This window comes from Moschus berezovskii, chromosome 6 (genome assembly GCF_049115385.1).
Source record: "Moschus berezovskii isolate FMDL1 chromosome 6, NW_MosBer_1.0, whole genome shotgun sequence".
Classification (NCBI taxonomy): Eukaryota; Metazoa; Chordata; class Mammalia; order Artiodactyla; family Moschidae; genus Moschus; species Moschus berezovskii.
This window is the reverse complement of record NC_142465.1, coordinates 40,173,209-40,179,527: the sequence shown is the minus strand read 5'-3', so window position 1 is coordinate 40,179,527 and position 6,319 is coordinate 40,173,209. Positions and strand designations below refer to the sequence as shown.

The following is a 6,319-nucleotide window of genomic DNA, read 5'->3' as shown; positions in this document are numbered from 1 at the left end:
GTCTTGTAGGTCCTCATAGGACTGTTCAACTTCGGCTTCTTCAGCATTACTGGTTGGGTAGATATTTAATTATTTTTGTTGCAATGGTGAATGGGATTGATTCCTTAATTTCTGAGTTTTCATTGTTAGTATATAGAAATGCAAGTGATTTCTGCTTTTTAAAATGAAAATCCTAGAGCAGTTTGGTGCATTCTGTTAAAGAGTTAAGAGTGATCTATTTTGCTTACACTGTGGCATCCCAAGGGACTCCCCCAGGGACCCTGACTTGCTGATGTGTGTATATGTTTGCAAAAACAAAAGAAAAAAGTTATCCATTGTGATACAAGGTAGCAGTCATGCAACTCAAAACTGTGGCTTATAGACGTGCAGTTTCCTTATTTACAGTCTTGTTTTTATGACAGGATTTATTCACACTGTTATGCCCTTGATTTGATGGCAAATGCTGTTAATCTAAACATTTATAAATAAAGTCTTGAATAGAGATTAAATTTCAAATTACCTATCATAAGACACTTATATTAGTTGCATCTGCAAAGTCCTTTTTTTCCTTAATATTTTTACTTTATGTATGCAAAGTTCCTTTTGACATGTAAATAATAAATTCACACATTCCAAAGATTAGGGTATGGATATCTAGAGTTTGACTTCCCTGACAGCTCAGTTAGTAAAGAATTTGCCTGCAAAGCAGGAGACCCTGGTTTGATTCCTCTGTCAGGAAGATCCACTGGAGAAAGGATAGGCTACCCACTCCAGTATTCTTGGGCTTCCCTTATGGCTCAGCTGATAAAGAATCTGCCTGCAATGTGGGAGACCTGGGTTGGATCCCTGGATTGGGAAGATCCCCTGGAGAAGGGAAATGCTACTTAATCCAGTATTCTAGCCTGGAGAATTCCATGGGCTCTATAGTCCATGGGGTTGCAAAGAATCGGACACAACTGAACGACTTTCACTTCACATCTGGGGTTTGGGGTTGGGATTATTTTGCCTAACCAACTAACAGGTTGTTGGGAAAATACACAATGCTTTGGCACCTAATTTGGTAACAAAATAATCCACACTCCACTATGCCTTAAACATGCACCATATGAAGTCCATCAGTTTTGACCTGATGAATATGCACTGTTAGTAAAAAAAAAAAAAAAAGTTACAGTACAGTGATATAGATCACTGTCAAACGGTGTTGTTACAACTGCATCATTGTGATGTAGAATGCACTGAGACAGCCAACGGGTTTGAACTGAGGGTACCACACATGGTCTCTGTTACAGATTCAACTCTGCTCTAGTATAAAAGCGGGCATTAAACAAGACAGAAATGAATGTGAATGTGTTCCACTGAAACTTTGCTTATGACCATTGCCATGTGTGTGCTCAGTGTTGTCTGGCTCTTTGTGACCCCATGGACTCAAGCCCGCCAGGCTTCTCTGTGAGTGGATTTTTCCAGGCAAGAATATTGGAGTAGGTTGCCATTCTCTTCTTCACGGGATCTTCCCAACCCAGGAACTGAACTCATGTCTCTTGTGTCCCCTGCATTGGCAGGCGGATTCTTTTACCACTGCACCACCTGCACACTAGAATTTAAATTTCGTATAATTTTTAACATTGCAGAATATTATTGCTCTTATTTTCAAAAGTAATTTTAAAATGTAAAGCCATTTCAGCTCATTTGTTGTTGCTTACTCACTAAGTTGTGTCTGACTCTTTGCGACCACATGAACTGCAGCACACCAGGCTTTCCTGTCCTTCACTATTTCACTGACTTTGCTCAAACTCATGTCCATTGAGTCAGTGGTGCTATCCAACCATGTCATCCTTTATCGCCTCCTTCTCCTCCTGCTCTCAATCTTTCCTAGCATCAGGGTCTTTTCCAATGAGCTGGCTCTTCTCATCAGATGACTAAAGTATTGGAGTTTCTGTCTCAGCGTCAGTCCTTCCAATAAATATTCAGTGTTTATTTCCTTTAGGATTGACTGGTTTTATATCCTTGTTGTCCAAGGGATTTTGAAGAATCTTCTCCCGCACTAAAGTTCGAAAGCATAATTTTTTCAGCACTCAGCCTTCTTTATTGACCAACTCTTACATCCATACATGACTACTGGAAAAACCATAGCTTTGACTATACAGACTTTTGTCAGCAAAGTGATGTCTTTGTTTTTTAATATGCTGTCTAGGTTTGCCATAGCTTTTCTTCCAAGGTGCAAGCATCTTTTAATTTTGTGGTTGTAGTCACCATCCACAGTGATTTTTGAGCCCAAGAAAATAAAATCTGTCACTGTTTCCACTTTTTCCCCATCTATTTACCATGAAGTGATGGGACTGGATGCCATGCTCTTTGTTTTTTGAATGTTGAGTTTTAACCCAGCTTTTTACTCTCCTCTTTTACCTTCATCAAGAGGCTCTTTCATTCTTTTTCACTTTCTGCCATTAAAGTTGTATCAGCTACATATCTGAGGTTGTTAATATTTCTCACAGCAATCCTGATTCCAGCTTGTGCTTCATGCAACCCAGCATTTCACATGATGTACTCTGCATATAAGTTAAATAAGCAGAGTGACAACGTACAGCCTTGATGTACTTCTTCCCCAACTTTGAGCCAATCTGTTGTTCCATGTCTGATTCTACATGTTGCTTCTTGACCTGCATACAGATTTCTCAGGAAGCAGGTAAGGTGGTCTGGTAGTCCCATCTCTAAGAATTTTCCACAGTTTATTGTAATCCACACAGTCAAAGGCTTTAGTGTAGTCAATGAATCAGATTATTATTATTATTGGAATTCCCTTCATGGTTGAACAAAAAATGGCAGTCAGGACCACAGAAGGCATGGTTCCAATATGGCAGCAGTGATGGATGTGGACACCCCAAGTGGCACCATGGACCACATGGGCAAGAAGAGCTTTGAAGTGAAACAAGTGGAATGCAGTAGCTTTTAGGACCTGGAATATTGTGGTTGATGACCATGCCATCTGCAGGAACCACATTATGATCGTTCCATAAAATGTTGAGCTAACCAAGTATCTACAACTTCTGAAGAGTGCACTGTTGCATTGGGAATCTGACCATGATTTCATTTCCACTGCTTCTCCTGCTGCCTCAAAACATGGTAGGTGTGTCCACAGAATGACAGAGAGTGGGAATTCCAAAAGTATGGGCACTAGAAAAGAATTCTTACAAGTTCAATTGTTTCATTATTCATTTAATGATTCAGCCTGTATATGCTAAGTCACTTCAGTCATGTCTGACTCTTTGAGACCCTATTGACCGTAGCCTGTGAGGCTTTTCTGTCCTTTGGATTTGCCAGGCAAGAATACTAGAGTGGGTGGCTCAAGCATCAGTCTTCCAATGAATATTCAGAATTGATTTCCCTTAATTAAGATTGACTGGTTTGATCTCCTTGCTGTCCAAAGGACTCTCAGGAGTTTCTCCAGAACCACAGTGTGAAGACATAATTCTTTGGTGCTCCACCTTTTTTACGGTCCAGCTCTCACAACTGTACGTGACTACTGTGAAGACCATAGCCTTGACTATATGGACCTTTGTCGCCAGAGTAAAGTCTCTGCTTTTCAACACACTGTCTAGGTTTGTCATCACTTTCCTGCCAAGAAACAATCATCTTCTAATTTCATGGCTTCAGTCACCATCTGCAGGGATTTTAGAGCCCAAGAAGAGGAAATCTGTCACTAGTTCCACCTTTTCCCTTTCTATTTGCCATGAAGTAAAGGGGCTGGTGGAGGAGGAAATGGCAATGCAATCCAGTATTCTTGTCTGGAGAATCCCAGGGATGGAGGAGCCTGGTGGGCTGCCATCTATGGGGTCGCACAGAGTCAGACACAACTGAAGCAACTTAGCAGCAGCAGCAGCAAAGGGTCTGGATGTCACAATCTTAGTGTTTTTTGTTATTTTTTTTTTTTAATATTTAGCTTTAAACCGGCTTTTTCACTCTTCTCCTACACCCTCATCAACGGGCTCTTTAATTTCTCTTTGCTTTCTGCCATTAGAGTGGTATCATCTGCATATCTGAGGTTGTTGATGTTTCTCCCAGCTATCTTGATTCCAGCTGGTAGCTCAAACAGCCCAGCATTTCTCATGATGTGCCCATCATATAGGTTAAACAGGGTGACAGCAGACAGCCTGTCATATTCCTTTCTCAATCTTGAACCAATCGGTTGTTCCACACAGGGTTCTAATTGTTGCTTCTTAACCCACATTTAGGTTTCTCAGGAGACAGGTAAGATGTTCTGGTATTCCCATCTCTTTAAGAACTTTCTAAAGTTTGTAATGATCCACACAGTCAAAGGCTTTAGCGTAGTTCATGAAACAGAGGTAGATATTTTTCTGGAATTCCCTAGATTTCTCTATGATCCAACGAACATTGGCAATTTGATCTCTAGTTCCTCTTCCTTTTCTAAACCCAGCTTGGACATCTGGAAATTCTTGGTTCACATAATGTTGAAGCCTTGAATGCAAGATTTTAAACAAGACCTTACTAGCATGGGAGATGAGTACAATAGTCCGATGGTTGGCACATTCTGCACTACTCTTCTTGGGAATTTGGATGAGGGTTGACCTTTTCTAGTCCTGTGGCCATTGCTGGGTCTTCCAGATTTGCTGACATATTGACTGGTATATGCATCATCCTTTAGGGTTTTAAATAGTTCTACTGGAATTCCATCACATCAACTAACTTTATTAACAGCGGTCCTTCCTAAGGCCCACTTGACTTCACTCTCCAGAATGTCTGGCTCTGAGTGACCGACCACACCATCATAGTAATCTGACCACCCCCATAGTAATCTGATTCATTAAGAACTTTTTGTACAGCTCTTCCATGTATTCTTTCCATCTATTCTTGATCTCTTCAGCGTCTACTAGATCTCTACTGCTTCTGTCTTTTATTGTGCCCATCTTTGGGTGTAATGTTCCCTTGATATTTCCAATTTTCCTGAAAAGACCTCTAGTCTTTTCTCTTCTGTTGTTTTCTTCTAGTTTTATATACTGTTCATTGAAGAAAGCTTTCTTGTCTCTCCGTGTTATTCTTTGGAACTCTGTATTTAGTTGGATATATCTTTCCCTTTCTCCCTTGTTTTACCCTTCTCTTCTCTCTTCAGCTATTTGTAAAACCTCCCCAGACAAACTCTTTGCCTTCTTGCTTTTCTTTTTCTTTGGAATGGTTTTGTTCACTGCCTCCTGCACAGTATTATGGACCTCCCTCCATAGTTCTTCAGGCAAACTATTAACCAGATCTAATCCCTTGAATCTATTCGCTACCTCCACTGCATATTCATAGGGGATTTGATTTAATTTGTACATTGCTTCCCTTGTGGCTCAGCTGGTAAAGAATCTGCTTGCAATGAGGGAGACCTCGGTTTGATCTCTGGATTAAGAAGATCCCTTGGAGAAGGGAAAGGCTACCCACTCCCATATTCTGGCCTGGAGAATTCCATGAACTGTATAGTCCAGGGGTCGCAAATAGTTGGACACAACTGAGTGACTTTCACTTTGCTGGCCTAGTGGTTTTCCCTGCTTTCTTTAGTTTAAGCCTGAATTTTTATATGAGAAACTGATGATATGAGCCACAGTCAGCTCCAGGTCTTGTTGTTGATGACTGTACACAGCTTCTCCATCTCCGGCTACAAAGAATGTAATCAATTTTATTTCAGAATTGACCATTTGGTGATGTCCATGTGTAAAGTTGTTTCTTGTGTTGGGGAAAAAGTATATTTGCTATGACCAGTGCATTCTCTTGGAAGAATTCAGTTAGAGTCTATCCTGTGGGAGATTCATCCTTATCTCTTCTCCTCATTGGCACATCTGAAATGGGCTGTTCCTTCCTTGGGGCTGCAGAGTTTTGTCAGCCCACTGTCTGTCAAATGATTGTTTTATGTTGTTTAATTACAAGTTCCCTTCAACCACCCATGTGGTTTCATGTGCCATGCAATTTCCTCGTGACCAAAGTTTCAGGTCTATTTGCTTTCAATCAGTACCGTGTGCCTGCTACCATACCCAAAGATGTTTTCCAGATATTGATCTCTAATCAGCTTGATTTTATTGCTTGATCCCTCAAATTGTTTTTTCTTAATTTAATGGTGGCTAAAAATCATTATTAATGTGTGTGGTCTCTGGTGCAAGACTTAAGTCACTTTGATCAGCAGAAGTTTGGTTACTCAAAGCCTTTCTCAATCACATCACTTACTCTTTGGGCTCTAGAAACAAAGATATCCCCAACCCTTTGATGGCACACATTTTTAGACTTTTTCTATTGCCTCTCATTTCCACTTATAATGTGGCCATTTTTTTTTTTTTATGAGCTCATTTCTTTCTTG

General features: G+C 40.4%; 1 pseudogene; it reads left to right on the top strand.

Annotated features, from left to right (window-relative positions):
* Positions 1–1,620: 1,620 nt before the first annotated feature.
* LOC148777598 (E3 ubiquitin-protein ligase RBX1 pseudogene) lies at positions 1,621–3,154 on the top strand (annotated as a pseudogene).
* The last annotated feature ends 3,165 nt before the right edge of the window (positions 3,155–6,319 follow it).